Source organism: Tenrec ecaudatus, chromosome 2 (genome assembly GCF_050624435.1).
Source record: "Tenrec ecaudatus isolate mTenEca1 chromosome 2, mTenEca1.hap1, whole genome shotgun sequence".
In the NCBI taxonomy this organism is placed as follows: domain Eukaryota; kingdom Metazoa; phylum Chordata; class Mammalia; order Afrosoricida; family Tenrecidae; genus Tenrec; species Tenrec ecaudatus.
Window position 1 is genome coordinate 105,001,855 of NC_134531.1, and position 19,117 is coordinate 105,020,971.

A 19,117-nucleotide genomic window follows, 5' to 3' on the forward strand; every position below is an offset into this window, starting at 1 on the left:
TACTGTCCCCCTAGCACTGGAGGTTGGTGAGGGGCATCATGTCTCCTGGTGGACTCAGCCCAAAGGTCTTCTCTGTGTATTGGCTTCTCCAAGCAGGAATGTCATCCAGGAGACTTGGTGGCCAGGATCTCTCTCTCTCTCTCTCTCTCTCCCCCTCTTAGTTTGCTCCTGTGTGGTCTGAGCAGACCAGCCACTCTCTCCAGGTTGTATCTTCAATGTTGTCTTCATTCATGCGCTCTTCTGGGAAGAGGGTCTATATTGATGGAGACAATCTGTTAATCCCTGTTTCTTGACAAGTGTATTTAACACATCTACATTCATTGTTGTTTTTTTTTGATAGATGAATTTAGTGCTTACATTATACTGTGTGTTTTTTGGTGTTGTTCTTGGTGTTTTTCTGTTTGTGAGTTTTTTGTGTTTGTTTTTGTCTTTTCTGTCCATCTATTGTACTATTTTCTTTTTGTGATTTTCTTCTTTTTTATTTTAATGAGCTTTATCCATTTTGTTGAGGTGATGAGGTTTCTTCATTTTCTTTGTGGTTTCATATTACTTATTATTAGATCTCCAAGTTTAAAACAGTCTAATCTCCCTTGAAATGTATTTGATTGCATTGGAAGGTTTTGGGTTTACATTGTTGCAGCCACCCTGACAACATATCCCCTTAATGACCTGCCTCGTTTTCAATATTCCTCTGCCCTAAAAATCATGTTATCATTCTCAACAGACCAGTCTCTCCTGAAAACATGTCCACAGTGGGTACGATGAATTCTCACTCCCCTTGCCTCTGAGGTAAATGCATAAGAAATAGGCCCTGTTAATATGCTGATTGAGAACTAGTTGAACGTCCATCATTTCAGGAGGTTGCATATGAGCAAGTATCACTGGTGCTCAAGGGAAAAGTTCAAATTGCAGGGAATGAATTAACTAAAAACAAGGAATTGACATAATGCCAATTGAAATGTTTCAGGAAGCTGAAGAAGCACTGGAAACACTCACTTGTCTATGCCTGGACATTTAGAAGTCAGATACTTGGCCAACTGACTGGAAGAGTTTCATATCTGTGCCCATTCCAAAGAACTGTGACCCCACAGAGTGCTCAAACTATAGAACTTTGTCATTGATATCACACACAGGTAAAATTGTAATTAAGATCATCCAAATAAGGTTGCAGCACTACATCGACAGGGAACTGCCAGAAGTTCAGGCTGATAAAAGAAGAGGACTTTGAACAAAGGAGCTTATTGCTGCTGTCAGATGGAATCTCAAGTCACCTTCCAACCCGAGGCGCCACAGAACAAAACCCTGAACCATTCTCAGAATTGCTCTGATGCCTGGGCCCATTAATGCAGCCACTGCGTCAATCCATCCTGTTGAGATGCCTCCCTCTTTTCCCAGCGTTTGCCCTTTACAAAACATGATGTCCTTCCTCTGGGACAGGTTTCTCCTGGCAATTGTTAGACAACTCATCATCCTTGTCTCCTAGGAGCACTCAAAATTTACTTCTGATATAGATAAGTGTATCCTTCTAGTGGTCCACAGTACTTGCAATATTCTATGCCAGCACTATAATTCAAATGTATCCATTTTTCTAAGGTCTTTCTTATTCAATATTGAGGTTTCACATACATTTAACGTGATTAAAAATATCATGTCTTGGGCAAGGCACACCTTATTCCTCAAAGCAATATCCTTGCTCTCCAATACCCGATGGAAGTCTTGTGAAATAAATGTATCTAATGCACTATGTCTTTGATCTCTTGCTTGTTGCTTCCATGGACATTGATTGCAGATCCAAGGAAGACAAACTCCTTGACAGCTTCAAACTTTTCTCCATTTATCACGATGCTGCCGATTGGTCCCGGTGTAAAGGTTTTGGTCTTTTTTATTGTGAGTTGTAATCCATGCTGAAAGGTACAGTTCTTGATCTTCATCAGTCAGTGCTTCAATTCTACCTCACTTTCCTGAAAGTAAGGTTGTTTTATCTAAACACCACAAGTGGTTAATAACTAGATGTTAATGCCTATGGTTTACAATGTCAGAAATAACACATTCAAGAGGAATGACTTTGCATTCCTTGTCAAAAAAGACATCTCAAGAGCTACCTTGAAGTACAATGGCATATGTGAGATGTTTATAGCTATGTGTTTTCAAGGAAATCCAATCAGTAGAGCTATTGTTCAAATTTTTGTACCAACCAGGAGGGCTTGTGATAAAGATACCGAAGAATTTTACTATGGTCTTTGGCTGAGACTGATCAAACATGCACTCAAGATGGCATGTGATTCCAATACAAGTGTTAGAAACAATGAGGAAAGAAAAAATAGTCAGACAATATCATTGTGGAGCTACAAGCTAAGCTGAAGATAACATGATAGAATTTTGCAAGATCAATGACTTCTATATTGCAAATGCCACCCCCCTTTTTTTTTTCAAAATCACAAACGGTGTCCATACATGTGGATATCCCCAGATGGAATACACAGAAATAAATTTGACTACATCTGTGGGAAGAGAAGACAAAGAAGCTTCATATCAGCAGCAAAATCCAAGCCAGCATCTGGCTGTGAAACAGACCATAATTCCTCATATGTAAATTCAGTTTGAACCTGAAGAAAATTAAAACAGATCCAATGAAGCCAAACAGAATGGATGTCATAAGAAATTCTGGGCCTTGCTCATCATAGATAATATAAGGCATATGGAAAAGTGACAAGAGCAAAGAGGTAATGAAATTTTCAAAAGACATGTGAAACATCAAGAGTGAGAAAACCCCAAAGGAAGAACTTGCTCTACATCTCAGAATACCTTAAACTGAATAAAACATCCAAGCCTCAAGTGGCAATATTGAGAGAGTCTATGGACAACATCTGGAATGATGCAGGAAATGCCACCAGAAGATGGAAAGAATACAAAATCTTTCCATAAAAATAATAGTCAACATTACAACATTTCAAGTAGCCTTTGAGCACGAACCAGTGGCACTGAAGGAAGAACTTCAAACTAGACTAAAAGCATGAGCCCCAAACAAGGTGCCAGTAATTAATGGCAAAACAATTCAAATGCTTCAAAAAGATGAAGAAGGATGGGAATAAATCATTAATCTATTCCAGGAAATTTGGAAGTCAACTAGAATAAATCATTCATCTATTCCAGGTAATTTGGAAGTCAACTACTTGGGCAACTTACTAAAAGATACCCGTGTTTGTACCCCCTCTAGATAGAGGTGACTCAAGAAATGCTCAAATGATAATTCAATACTATTGATATCACAAGAAAGTAATTTTTTTGCTGACAATAGGCTAACAATGGCTGCAGCAATATATTGATCGGGAAATGCCAAAAGTTCAGTCCAGAATCAGAAGAGGACATGCAACAAGTAAGATCATTGCTGATGCCAGCGCAAGCTTGGCTGAAAGAAAACAATATCAGAGAGATGTTTATTTGTGTTTTGTTGACTATGCAAAGCCAGTCAACTTTGTCGATCATAATAAACTAAAGATAGCCTTGAGAAGGTTGGGGACTCTAGAATCTTGCATTGGGTTCATGCCAACTATGCAATTATATCAAGAGGCTTGTTACAACTGAACAAGATTTAAAATCAGGAAAGTTGTGTGTAAGGGTTTTAACTTCTCAGAATATTTCTTTAACTTGTATGCTGAGAAAATCATCAAAGAAACTGGATTATATGAAAATAATGCAGCATCACGATCGGAAGAAGGCTGTAGAACAACTTGTGATATGCAGGCAGCGCAACTTTACTCGCTGAAAGTGAGCAAGACTTGAAGCACTTGCTCATGAAGAGGGAGCATGGCGGCCTCTATATGGATTACACCTTAATATAAAAAAGACCCAACTCCTCATAACTGCCATTAGGCAGCATCATGATAATGGAGAAAAGATTGGAGTTATCAAGGATTTTGTCTTGCTTGGATTCACAATCAATGCTCGAGGAACCAGCAGTCCAGAGTTCTTTGGCAAATCTGCTGCACAAACCACTTCATATGGTTGAAAAGCGGGTATTTTAAAATGAAGACTTGGTACTTCCACTCACCTCATATGATGTGAAAATCAGACATCAAATAAGGTAGAACAAAGAAAAATTGATATTTTGGAATTATGGTTCTGCAGAAAAAATATTGAAAGTGCCATGGGTTGGCTGCCAAAAGGAAAAGCACATCTGATCTTTGATCAAGGAGCCAGGGAGCTCCTTAGAGGCAATGAAGGCCAGACGGGACTCTCCTTACATATTTTTGACAAGTTTTCAGAAGAGACCACACCTTGGAGAAGGCACTATTGGGTAAACTACACGCACAATGAAAAGGAAGGCCCTAAGAGATGCATTGATAGAGTGTCTTCAACGATAGTCTCAAACATAGATGTATCTGTTTCTCTGGTTTTACTCCTCTAGAGGGCACAGCCTAACACACTCACAGCAGAGATTATGTTTGCTTCAGCCCATCTGTTTTTACAGCAGAAGGATTGGCTCTATCATTTGCCTTGAGGATCTACTACTACAGATTGCCTAAAATGACTCTTTTTCTCATAATGAATTTTAAAGTGTTATCCTATGGTTTTACACAGTAAAGGATAACACACAAAATACCAACATATTTGAAGAAATGTGACAATTCCACAATGTCAAGCACTTTGTTGCATATGATTACGGTAAAAATGATTTAGAATTAATTTGTACTACTTGAAAGGATTTTTTTCATTTAAGCTCAATTACAATAATCAACAGAATAATAAAAGTGTAGGCTTGAGTGACAAAATACATTCACCACTCTATCACATCTGGCAAACATATTTAATATTTGCTATTTTTTAACTGGCACAGAGATCTGTAACAATAGGTTGAAACATAGCTGTGATTGTGATTATTCTTGAGCACTGCCACAAAAGCTTCTTAAGACAATTTATTTATTATCATAATATGATCTTTTCTTTGGGTTTTATATATTTCTCATTATCATAATGAATAATAGTCAAATACTTAAAATTATTTTAATTTAATTGGCAATAGGTCTAAAATAATTTGATACCCTAAAATCCTTAATTATAAAATTAATATTAAATATTAATCTTTACCAGCTAAAAACTCTAATTTTTAAATAATGAAATTTTAAACTGTATAATTGAATAGTTTTTTATAATTATTTTTTATGAATGTATTAATATTCATTCTATCCAGTGTAGCAATCAAGACCCTATATGGCAGAGTATAACTGCTTCTTATGATTTCTGAGACAGCGACTCTTACAGAGATAGACAGCATTATATTTCACTCAGGAAACATGCATAGATGAAGGGCTTTCAACTGCAAACCTTGTAATCAGTACCACAATGCTTAACACACTAAGCCATCTGTAAACCTTTCATTGACAGTCATATAGATATCAAATTAATGTTTCAATACCACTAAAATATTTTTATTTTGCATTCTTTGCCTACTACCCAATGTTTTAAAGTTGGAATGATATTCATTATCAAAGTAGCAAGAGTTAGAAGTAAAATACTATTTATGCTGTAATTTTTCATAGGAATCCTTTTATAGAAAGAAGATATGCATATCGATTTATTTCAGTCAGTCGTATTATTTAATCCACACTTTCCTGATTCAAACCTATTGAAATCAGAAAATCAGAGGGTGACCATGCAACATATAATTTCTATTAATAGTAATCATTACATGATTCAAGCAAAAAAAGCGATTAAACAAGTTACACCAACACCATCATTTTCATGTATACTCTTTGCTAAGTGGAGCATGTAGAAACTGGTTTTCCTCCATAATTTAAACAACACAAAATCTGAGGCATCCTTACTCTTCAAAAATTAATGTTTCTTAGTAAACCTCTTGAAGTAAGGAATCTCATTATCATTCTCCAGATTATAATCTTAAAAATACAGCAACCAGTGAAAACTTTTTAAAATCAAAGATATAATAACATATTTTAATTATTTTAAAAACTGAGATTAAATTTAAAAATTGATGATTAGAACTTTAATCAAGGATCTATGATGACTGCACCAGCTAGTAAAACACAATTTATCTTAAATTAAAATGTTTCTTATTTGACAAGTCATTACAATGTTCTATGTCATGCCATGAATTATATGAATATACTTGTCAGTATAAATTTTCTGGCAAGGGTAGTAAACAATTCTATCATTCATTTTATTTCTAAAGAGAATCATTGTTTCTTATTCATAGTAACACAGCTTTGCCATTATTTCTCACAAAAGCCTTGGCAATACTTCAAAATGAGTGTTATTACAAACTACTCTATTACAGCATGTAAATATATGACTTTTTTCCATTATGTTCACAGTTCTCCAAAGAGGATTTTACTTTACTGATATGATCCTCTGTCAAGTGATTAAGCCTTTACCCCAAGTATGAATTGTCTTTTTTTCCTCGAAGTCTTTTCACATACCAGATAGCATTGTAACTATCACAGGCTTTGTAACTAATTGTGTTTCCATTTCGTTTTAATGGAAAGCTTATTGAGCAAGATTTCAGCTGCAAAAACACATTGCAATATGTTGTAAAACCAAAAATAATAATTGATATATTCTTAAACAGCTTGGTTGTAGTTAGATGTGATAGTGTTCCTTCTGATTCGTAGCACTTGATGTACAACACAACCCAGCCCAGTGCCATCCTCCCAATTATTCAGATGTTGGAGACCATTGTTGCAGGCACTATGTCAATCCATCTCATGGAGGGGTTTCCTCTTTGGGACTGATCCTCCATTTCAATAAGCATAAGGTTTTTCTCCAGAGACAGGTCCTTCCTGATGACATGTTTGAAATGTGTAAGACAAACTTTCATTTTTCCAACTTCAAATGAGCATTCTAGTTTTACTTTTTCTCATACAAATTTGTTCATTCTTGAAATTCATGTCACATTCAATATTCATTTCCAACATCATGATTTAAAGCTATCATTTTTTTCTAAATCTCACTTATTCATTGTCAGGTTTTGTGTATATGTGAAGTGATTGAACATACCGGGATGGATTTTAGTACTTCTCAAATTTTAATATCAAATGGAAAAAAAATTTTACTACCGTATAAACTCGTGTATAAGCCGAGTTTTTCAGCACAAAAAATGTGCTATAAAACTGAGGTTCAGCTTATACACGGGTCAGTGGTACTCCAGCGAAGTGTAACATCTCGCTGGGGCCCGTTAGCTCTCTGGCGGGTGATTGCCATTTCTCCGCTGTTCATTCAAAGCCCCGCTGACACTGTAGGGCTTTGAATGTTTGTTTACTCACATCTAACCAATCAGAGCCATACTACGAAGTGTATCTTTGAATAAGCTTTTTAAAGACCGTGTGGGAAGGATGTGGCATGAATGGATGTCATCTGGTCAACCCTGACTAACAAAAGGAGGAAATCTCATGAAGCCTGACATAGAGTTAATAGCAAAGTGGGTTTGAGATGCATGGGAAGACATTCCAGAAGACATGGTGCGACGTGCCTTCTAGAAATGTAGTATTAGTAATGCTATGGATGGCAATGAAGACTGCGCTTTGAATGAAAATGACAGCAGTGATGGTGATGACGGTGATCTCAGTGAGGACAGCGTCTATGATGACCTCACACAAGCTGAAGCTCTGCATTGGGATAGGGATGATGATGAGGAATCCAGTTTTGAAGGATTTTAACTCTTTACATTTTATCTTGGTTGCTGATTGAGCTCTGGGAATAGTACTCTTAAGGTATCATTGTTGATACCTTATTGTTTTTGTTGAATCTATTTTCCACTTACTGTGCTGGTTTACTAATGTTAAATGACTTGTTGTCCTTTTATTTTAAATAAATGTTTAAATACATTACCCCAAGGATGTCTCAATGTTTAGTAATTTTATTTCATTTGTTTTGATTATTGAAACTCACCAATAGCTTCTGCAGTTTCCACCCGAGGCTTATACTCAAGTCAATCAGTTTTTCTGGTTTCCCAGGAAATAATTAGGTGCCCCGGCTTATACTCAGGTCTGCTTATATTCGAGTATATATGGCATATTGTACTGTATATTGCATGTTTGTAAATAAAGAATACAGAAAAATGTTTGACATGTTCTTTTTTTTATGATAATTTTTTTTTTAATTATTTTTTATTTTTTAACAAATTATTGGGGCTGATACAATTCTTTTCACAGTTCATACATATACATACATCAATTGTATAAAGCACATCTGTACAGTCTTTGCCCCAATCATTTTTTTCTCCTCTTTTCTTCATTTACATTTTATTAGGGACTCCAACAACTCTTACCACAATCCTTACATATACATACATCAATTGTATAAAGCACACCCATACATTCCCTGTCCCAATCATTCTCAAGGCATTTGCTCTTCACTTAAGCCCCTTGCATCAGGTCCTCTTTTTTTTTCCCCCCCTCCCTCCCTTTTCCCCCCTCCCTCATATGCCCTTGGTAATTTATACCTCGTTATTTTGTCATATCTTGCCCTATTCGGGGTCTCCCTTCCCCCCTTCTCTGCTGTCCCTCTCCCAGGGAAGAGGTCACATGTGGCTCCTTGTAATCAGTTCCCCCTTTCCAACCCACTCACCCTCCACTCTCCCAGCATCGTCCCTCACGCCCTTGGTCCTGGAGGTATCATCCACCCTGGATTCCCTGTATCTCCAACCCTCATATGTACCAGTGCACAGCCTCTGTCCTATCCAGCCCTGCAAGGTAGAATTCGGATCATGGTAGTTGGGGGGAGGAAGCATCCAGGATCTGGGGGAAAGCTGTGTTCTTCATCGATACTACCTCACACCCTAATTAACCCATCTCCTTTCCTAAGCCCCTCTATGAGGGGATCTCCATTGGCCGACACTTGGGCCTTCGGTCTCCACTCTGCACTTCCCCCTTCATTTAATATAATATATATATACACATACATATATACATATACACATATATACACATACATACACACACTTATATCTTTTTTTTTTTTTTTTGCATGATGCCTTATATCTGGTCCCTTGGGCACCTCGTGATCGCACTGGCCGGTGTGCTTCTTCCATGTGGGCTTATTTGTTTCTGAGCGAGATGGCCGCTTGTTCACCTTCAAGCCTTTAAGACCCCAAACACTATCTCTTTTGATAGCCGGGCACCATCAGCTTTCTTCACCACATTTGCTTGTGCACCCATTTGTCTTCAGCGATCCTATCATGGAGGTGTGCAGTCAATGATATGATTTTTTGTTCTTTGATGCCTGGTAACTGATCCCTTTGGGACCACTCGATCCCACAGGCTGGTGTGTTCTTCCATGTGGACTTTGTTGCTTCTGAGCTAGATGGCCGCTTGTTTATCTTCAAGCCTTTAAGACCCCAGTCACTATCTCTTTTGATAGCCGGGCACCATCAGCTTTCTTCACCACATTTACTTGTTCACCCATTTTGGCTCCAGCTGTTGTGTCGGGAGAGTGAGCATCATAGAGTTCCAATTTAATAAAAGAAGGTATTCATGCATAGAGGGAGTGTTTGAGTAGAGGCCCAAGGTCCTTCCGCAACCTTAATACTTGACCTATAAATATAGACACAAAGATCTATTTCCCCAACCTCCTATATATATTTGCATGTACATGTCTTTGTCTAGACCTCCATGAATGCCCTTTGACTCCTAGCTCTTTCCTCCATCTCCCTTGACCTTCCTCCTGCCCTACTACCATGCTTCATTGCCACCTGGGCTAGAGTATACCTCTTCTCTAAGCAACCTTACCCTTGATCATTTCCCACCAGGCCTGCCACTCCCCCTTCTCTACCCTTTGGGGTCCCATGTTTTTCCCTTGTCCCTGGGTTTGTTAACACCACTTCCTTACCCCCCCCTACCCCCCACCCCAAGTCCCCCCGGAACTGTCGGTCCCGTTGTTTTTCATCCAGATAGTTCATCCAGTCTGTCCTATTCAGACAGACCTGTGGATTGACATGTTCTTAAAAACAACACCAAAAATTGAAAGTGACTTATTTGCTTTTTAATACTTTACATATGGCTTATTCAATTGTTTTAACCATTACAATAGGTTTTTTAATTTTCTTAATCACTGTTTCCTAGGTATTCATTGTGGAGAAAAGTAAAATGAAGACTTTGACACTTTAAAAATTTAGTTTATATCTCGTGATATTGTTTATGGGTTGAGTTGTAAAGATTTTAATTTTCTTTAGATTTAGAGGGGTTTCACACTGAGGATTGCAGACTCTTTATCCTTAATCAGCAAGTGACTTAAGTGCCTTCACCTTCAGAAAGGCTATTCATCAGCAAATCAACAAAACATAAAAACAAAACCTAAATCAGAGTCACCAAGTCCACGTGGCCTCACGGGACAAGGTGTAAGTGCCCCGTGAATGTTGAAAACTGTCTCTTTACAGAGGTACAAAGTCCTGTCTTTCTGAGTGCTCTTACAGCTCTCATTACCGATGCTGCATTCTTCTTCATTTAATTCAGCTTCTCCATTTGATCCACTGACAGATTGAATAAGTATCCTGAAAGGATATAACGCTGGCACATACCATGTCCAACTTTAAAGCCGTGCAGGATTTAGTGGGAACGACCACCCTGAGATCTGAGACTGTCAGACAATAATATGGAATGACATGAACTCTCTCTGGCTGACAGAGGCAGGAACCCGGGGACTATGTGACCAAGTGACTGAGGACCAGAAAGAGAGTGGTGGCAAGAAGAGGTGCAGATGTAGACCAATAACCCCGGGATCTTTTAAGTGAGCTTCTCTGTAAGTAGTCAGTAGCACAAGCCTCAATCACAATAAAACACTTTCTTTGAAATTTCCCTAAAAAGAGACTTCCAAAATGCCTTAAATGAATTTTCTAACAGGCATTTTGAATGAAAAATTTGAGAAATTAGACTTTAACAGAATTGACAATTTCTTCTCATCACAATATGTTAAAAAACTAAACAAAAATAAGTAACCAATAAACAAAAAATATATATACTGGAAGAAAATATTTGGAATAGCTGTACCTGACAAGGGACTAGTATGTAGAACATGAGCATATCTATAAATATAAGGAATCACATTTAAAATGTGGAACCATATTTAAAATATAGAATAACATGGAGAATCATATTCCCCATATTTTACAGGTGGGAAAATACTTGAGTAGACACTTCACCAAAGATGATAAGTGAATGACAAATAAATATATAAATAGGTGAAAAATAGAGCGCCCCTGCATGCCGGGAGTTCCTGCTGAGATCCACTGTACCTCTTCCATCGCGACAGAAAATCACCAAGGAGACGGACCACTTTCTACTGGAATTGAGCCAGAATATCAAAATCGAGGAAGTGGATGTCTCAGACTTAGGACGTGCAGGAGCCGCTGGGGAGTGAGGTGGTCCAAAAATTTGATTATGCATTTCCAGAAAACGGCTTGGTAGCATGCAAAGATGGGGCGCTCTTTTGTAAACAGAGTGTTCAGGGTCACCTGGTTGAGGTCCTCATTCAAGATGTCATTCACTACTACCTGAGCTACATTGCCAAAATTAAACTCCCGAAGAAGAAGGACACCTTCATCGAATTCCGGAGCAGGATGCTGAACGTATGCCCCCCAAGAGGAGCCCCTGACCTTCTCCGTAGGCTGCCAGAAGTGCCCCCCCCCCACTTCTTCCCTGAGGGCTGAGAGGGCCAGTGCTGCCTCCGACCCACACGTGGAGGAGCATGACTGTGGCACCATCTACTTCCTCAGAGACAAAACCATGCCGGGCAGACATGACCATGAGATTTTCACAGACCCCGGACTACAGGGTCACGGTCTCCCAGGACGCGAGCTGCATCTGTGAGGGGCTCTTCTGAGAACGGCCTCTGCCCCAGGTGGGTGGGCGGATGGGCAGGGGCAGGGGACTTTGAGGTACCTGGTCTAAAGGCCCCAACCTGGAGGCGCCTTGCTGGAAATCACTGTTGAAGTCACACACACGTGGCTGGGGGTTAAGGAGACACCACCCACCTCCACTCCAGGGACACCACTCCCTCCCCCACCAGGACCAGAAGGCAGGTTTCTCCAGACAGAGCACCTCCTCCTACCTCAGCCAGGCCCTCCCCACCTGCTCCAGGGTCCTGTGCGAACAGAGCAAAATGGCATGGGGGCGCGGGTGCAGGCCACCCAAGGCTGAGGTTAGAGACCTTCCTGAGGTGCAGCCCCTTTTCTGCTCCGGGTACTGGAGGGGTGTCCTGGGGCTAGGCATGGCTGAGGGTCTTTTCTGGACGAGGCCCCACTTTCTGTGGATGAGGCGGTCCTCAGAGACTGCTGACCCATAGTGTCGGACCCAGTGCAATGAATGAGTCAGCTCTGGCTTTCAGGAGGGCCAGCTGCACCTCCCCAGACATCTTCCCGGTGGCTCAGCACTCTGCACCCCTCTTTCACAACACCTCCTCCCCTGGCACCCTGCAGACAGGAATGTCCCCAAGAAAACGTTCCAGGTCTCAAGCCTCTCTCCCAGCCCAGGCTTGTCACTACATGAGGCTCTGCTTCCCCCAACGCCACCCTCCACTCTCCTGCCCACACCCTCAACATCACCCTATCCACCTTCCCCCCTCCCCCCCCACTGGACTGCACTTCCTCAATAGTCCCCAGGACATGCGTCCATGGTCGGATTTATATATAATACTGTATTGATGGATGATCAAAGGAGTGAATTAAAGTGATTTTATTTTCCACCTTAAATAAAAAAATAAAAGGCAAAAAAAATAAATGATCCTCTTGGGATTTAGTCAGTGAAGCTTGGAAAAATATTTAATAACCTCCTCACATTGCAAAATGTTAAAATGACATTAATTGTGGGTTCACTAAGATATTTGAGAATTACTGTAATTTATGCCACGATATTTATAATTTTGCAAAGAATATAGGAGCACATCCCAAAATTGAATATTAACTCTTTTACATTTTTATTTGTTATATGTTTAATTTCCATGGTGATATCTAAAAAAAGAAGATTGACCATTTATTCCCTCATGACTAAGCATTGTAACCATGGTTCAGGGAGGATGATACAACTGTTAAATCCACTATCACCATTTAGAATCCAGAAAACATTTTTTAATGAAAGAATAACACATTTTAAAACAAGGAGATAATAAATCTTGAAAAAATAGATGCTCTGGTTTATACTCCTTTGGCAATGTGTGAAATTTCATTATTCGTTGAAAATTTTGTTAGAGGTGTACTCACTGCTTGATCATTTCAGATTAGGTTTTTTTCATGACAAGTAGTTAAAAATGACTCATTTTTTCCTCCCATAACTTACCTTTATACTAAGTCCAATGTATTTTGAGCTCTATGGAAAATTTTATGTAAGTAACTACTCAATTTATGCTCTCCTGGTTCACCTTTTTAAGACCAACAAGACATGAAATGGCTTCTTGCTTAGGTTTAGGACACTGATTTTTTTCTGCCAAGAATGCGATTTACTTCAGATATGCTGCCCTTAGAACAACTTCCTCCCTAGACAACGATGACCTACAAGACGCAGAGATCGATATCAATTAGCCGACACTCAGAAGTGAATAACAAATCAGTAAGACTTAAAGCATCAACAAAAATGTAGGAACTTTCCCCAGCAGTCAAAGGGAGTAAAGTTTGAAGACATATTGGATGAAAAATGTAAGGAATTTTGTTCAGTACATTCTTTTTTTTATTAACAAGTCATTCTTTTTGTACATAGGCGTTTGAGATTGAAGACGATCAGATGTATTCCAAAAATATAGGCCACTGCAATTACAGCCATATCACAGGCTGGAAAGTGAAAAATTGATATTTGTAAAGAACAGTAATAGACATGGCTGCATCATTAAGAATTACAAATATCATTTGTTTTCTCTTAAGATAAAGCAAGTGGTTTCAAAGAAGATAATAGTGTTTGAAAATTTAAAAATCTGTTCAAACTTTTTTGGAGAAGAAAAAAATCCCTAAAGTTTATTATTTTTGCCATGAAATACAGTGTGTCAAGTGCCTAAGCAGCACTTTACTGGTTTCATTGAAATTAAATCTGGGGCTCACTTCGGCAGCGCATATACTAAAATTGGAACGAAATTAAATCTGAACCATTACGTTTTTTGTGAGAATGGCTAATGACATAAAAAGATTCTAAACACTTAGATAAGCATAAATATACACATTCATCCCAGTGAAATAGAACAAATTGGCCAGGAGTAACAGAGCTTGATTTCAGGTCTTCTGTAATTAATAAATTCTTCTGGTTGTCCATTATAGTTAAATTTACTCTGCCTAGAAAGGCAGTCCTATTTATTAACTCAATTAGCCATCAAGTCAAAAATGAAAACATTAAGCTTTTTCTTTATCTAAGACTATTCAAAGTGTCATTGCAATTTGAGAAAGCGTCCAGCTTTCTTGAACATTGAGAGCACCTGCTTTAAGCTTAGAGTAATTACAAAAGAAAAGAAGCAACACTATCCCAATGTCAAACCGTAGATGCCCTAACTATATTCACAAGTAAGAGTTAATACTATCTAGAACCCAAACTGATGTAATTATATTGAACTTGTGATGCCAAGCATCGGACAAAAGATGCATATCATTTCATGAAAGCAAGGCACAGAAAATTCTTATTAGGAACCTTAGAACTTGAGTCTTAAGAAAGAAAAATAAATGATACATTGACTTAATGAGGAAAATCATGCTTTGGACATTATAAAATATATTTTCTTTTAGACAAGGTAACATTAATGCAAGATATAAGTATTTTTGTGCTACATCTCAAAATTCTCAACTTGATAAATAATTGACACGTACCAACGCATCTATCAGGTTAAGATCCTTGAGTGGCCCTCATGGTGGTAGGGGGTTACCACGGGCTGCGATCTAGCACCAGTTCACCCCACAAACAACTTCATGGAATCAAGATGAGATTATCTACTCTGATAAAGGCTTGAAGTCTCAGAAATCCAAAGGGGCAGCTGTACTCCATCCTATGCGATTGCTGTAAGTCAAAAAATACTAGATAACAGTGAATATGATCCCTGAATAAATTAAGTATGTGTGTTATTAATATCATAGGTAGAAAAAAAGAGAAATAGTGCCAGTAATTTGGCTCGGCTTTAACTGTAATTTTTCTTCCAATAGCTTCTACCATCTCCTCTTGCTTCTGACACAAAACTCTAAGTAAGTGTGTAGTAAAGATCTACAGTGTTCAGTTATCCTACACTCTTATTGTTGCTTCCTTGACTTAATCTTGACAAAAATGTGTAATATGCAACAGGTTAAAGCAGATATTTCTAATATAGATGCTTGCTAAATTGTAGTACTATTTCCTCTTCCCATTTAGCATCACGGTAGATTTCAAAGACCAGATCATTGTGCAAAAACCCTCATTATGCCAAAATAGAGAATACCATTCATCAAGTCCCAGCCAATTGACACATAACTTTAAGATTCAGAGACAATATTATCATTGCTTTACATGTTTGCATTTGTAACTGACAGACATGTTATTAATGTGGAAAATTGGCTGTTGTATATTTACTATTGCTATAAATATGAAATAAGGGATAAAAATATGGTTGACAAATGAGGGGAAATAAATCAAAACAAATTCACTACCATCGAGTCAATGCCTACTAATATTGACCCCAAAGGTAGAACAAAAATGGCCTGTGGTTCTTCAAGACTATGACTCTCCATTGGAGTAGAAAGTCTCACTATTCTCTCGCAGAGCAGCAGGTGGTTTCAAACAGCTGACATTACAATTAGCAGCGCTGCACTTAACCAACCTGGGAAGAGAAGGAACCCAGCTAGTCAACTAAACAAGTGCATAATTGTCATGTTTAAGTGTTTGCTTTTGTGTAAAGACTTATCACACTGTAGTCAAATGAAATAAGCATAATAAAGTTGACTTTGATTGTACCTTAACACCAAACTTACTTTTTATTTAATTTTAAATTTTTCATTATCAAAATCAATAATTTATTGATTTCACAACCTATCCAGCTACCATGAGAGGTAACCTGTCTCCTCAAAAATTTTAAATAGCAATTAATTGCTTTGAAGACAAAAAGTCCCATTGAATTGACTTCAGACTAGTTTTGCCTAATTTTCAACTCATTTTTTTAAGGATCCAATCTTAAAAACAACAAGATTGAGGGTAGATGCATAGCACACGCTGCACATTTTTTTATTCCCATATTCAATTTTTCACAGGTGTTTTCCTCTCTCCTGGTAATCAGCTTGCGCTTGAATCATCGGGGAGAATGACTACCAAATGGAGTCTTGAAAGTAAAATTGCTTTAAACAATTACCTGACTTCTTTCATGTCTAATGTCTTCTTTCATGTACTAATGCCATTGCCACAGAGGAAAACAAAGTACCTATGTGTATGTCCAAAATATGGTTTCAAGGCAAAGAATTAAAATGTAAAACATCAAGAAAAGGGAGATATCTTGGACCAGGTCACTACATTTGATTACATATATTAAATTGCAGAATATTATTTTGTGGGATTTTATTTACTAATGCCATTGCCTTGAACATCAAACTTAAAAAGTCAAGAACACACTATGAATATGTTTAACAAAATAAAAATACTTTCAGAAGTTTAAACACCTTTCTAATTCTAATGAACACTAGGAAACCCAGTTTTCACCTTTTGGCAACAATGGCAACTTTCTACGTAGCTTTATTGTGTGTATGTGTCTACAGTATGCAAGATTCTTTGATTCTTACTTAATTAACAGAAATAAAATTAAGGAATTCTATAATATTAGAAAAATAGACTTAACCATTAGCGTCATTTTGCCTCAACCTCTGGAACTCAAATGTCATTAATATTTCTTTATTTTAACCTTTCCTTGCATAGCAATTGCTATTGCAGTTCCTAGATGTAGTGCTTCACTCTGGTTCATTGGTGTATTTTTCTAATACATGACCTGATGTATTAGTATATGCCTTCCCTTGGAATCTAACGACACCGCCCCTGCCAGTGTGGCCTTCATATAGACAAATTCTTTTTGGCTAAAAGGATGTCTCAGTGGTTTATTTTTACTTCAAAGATAACACTTAAGTGTGAGTAGAAGATATCCCTAATGTATTAAAGTAAATATATATATCTGATTTTCATAAAATCTTATGCATTTTCCTCATAAAAATATAAGCTAACCATCAAGACATTAATTCTTACTCATGGAGACCCATTTGTTTTATTATACACATATGATTCCCTCAATACTTTATTTTACATGCCACTGTCCATTTCACACCCTTGCAGTTTGACTGATAGTACGAAATAATATTTGTCCCTCCTTCCTGTTGCCCATGCACTTAGATCACCTCACTTCTAGACTAAGAACAGAGCGCAGAAGGACTCGACTCCACGCATCTCTGAGCGAGTACCAGAGGTGCTCGGGTTGGAGAGTAATCTAAATGTGACGGAGGGGTCCATCTTCTGGCACCATCTCATACAATTTTTTGCTCACATCCATTAAGCCTTCAGGATCGACAATGTTTCACAGCTATCCACAAGGTTTTCAGTGGCTCTGTCCTTTATGCGTGAAGCTGAGTCCTTCTGTTCTGTCTGCTCTTAGTCTAGAAGCTCAACCGAAACTTTCTCTCCATACAAAAACCAACACTTACATATTAGACAGTTAAGCACTTATTCAGTCGGCTAGCTTGGTTCACTCTCTTCTCGCTTAGGAGCTCCACTGGCATTGTAGTTAAGGGCAGCGCTGCTAATTGAAATGTCGGCAGTTGGAAACCAGCTGCTGCTCGGCGAGAGGACGATGAGACTTCCACTCCAATGGCGAGTCATAGTCTTGAAGAAGCACAAGGGCATTTTTGTTCTATTATTTAGGGTCAATATTAGGAGGCATTGACTTGATGGTAGCGAGTTTGTTTTGTTTTATTTTTATTTTCCTCATTTCTTAGGCATCATTTAATATTTATGACCATAGTAAAAATACAACAGCCAATTATCACATTAATAACATATGTCTGTCAGTTGAAGGACTATCTAAGTAAAGAGAAAAAGCTGCAAAAATTTGCTAATGATCAAAACATGGAATGTATGAAGTAAGGATTTTGGAAAATTGCAAGTGTTCAAAAATGAAATGGAACCCATAAATATTTATAGCCTAGGCATTAGTGAGCTGAAATGTACTGCTTTGACAATTTGAATCAGAAAAATCAAGTGATTTACTATGCCAAGAATAACACAATCAAGAAGAATGTCCTTGCAGTCATTGCCAAGAAGTACATTGCAAATAAAGCGTTGCAAAATCAAAATTAATGTACAATGCTATTCTGTGATAAGATTATATTTATCTATTATCAAGGAAACACAATCAATAAAACTGTTATTCAAATTTATGCAGCCATCATAGGAGCTGGTGATTAAGAATTCTACCCCAAACCAGTCTGAAATTGATGAAACATGTAAACACGATGCATCGATACTTATTGCTGATTGTAATGCAAAAATTGGAAGCAAAGAAGAAGGAATTTTATATTTGGAAAATGTGAACTTGTTAATAGAAATTAAGCTGGAGATAGTATGATAGAACTCTGAAATTAGAAAACCAAAATGAAAAATACATTCAGCATATCTGAAACAGAAAGAACTCAAGAAAAATTTAAATGTAGAGTTGAAAGATACTAAAGGAAAAATACTGGATGATGCAGGAAGCATCAGAAGAAGATGGAATGAATACACAGCATCACTGTACCCAAAATAATTCGTCAGCAATGCACAGTTTAGGAGGTAGCATATGAGCAAACATCAACAATGCTGATGGAAGAAGCTACACTAAAGGCAATAGCCCAAAACAAGACCACAGAAATTGATGAAATACCAATTTAAATGTTTCAATGAACTGATAAAGTATTGGAAGCACTCACTCATTTATGTCAGGAAACTTGAAAGACAGCAGCTTAGCCAGCTGACTGGAAAAGATACATATTTTTGCCCATTCCAAAGAAAAATGATCCAACAGAATGGACAATCTATAGAACAATATAATGATACTGCAAACAAGCAAAATTTTGCTGAAAATAACCCAACAAAACAGTTGAAACGGTATATTAACAGGAAAATGCCAGAAGTTTAGGCTGGATTCAGAAGCTGATTGGAATAAG

The 19,117-nt window shown here is 37.8% G+C and overlaps 1 pseudogene; it reads left to right on the forward strand.

Annotated features, from left to right (window-relative positions):
* The first annotated feature begins 4,147 nt into the window (after window positions 1–4,147).
* LOC142440058 (phosphomannomutase 2 pseudogene) lies at window positions 4,148–11,819 on the forward strand (annotated as a pseudogene).
* Window positions 11,820–19,117: the final 7,298 nt, after the last annotated feature.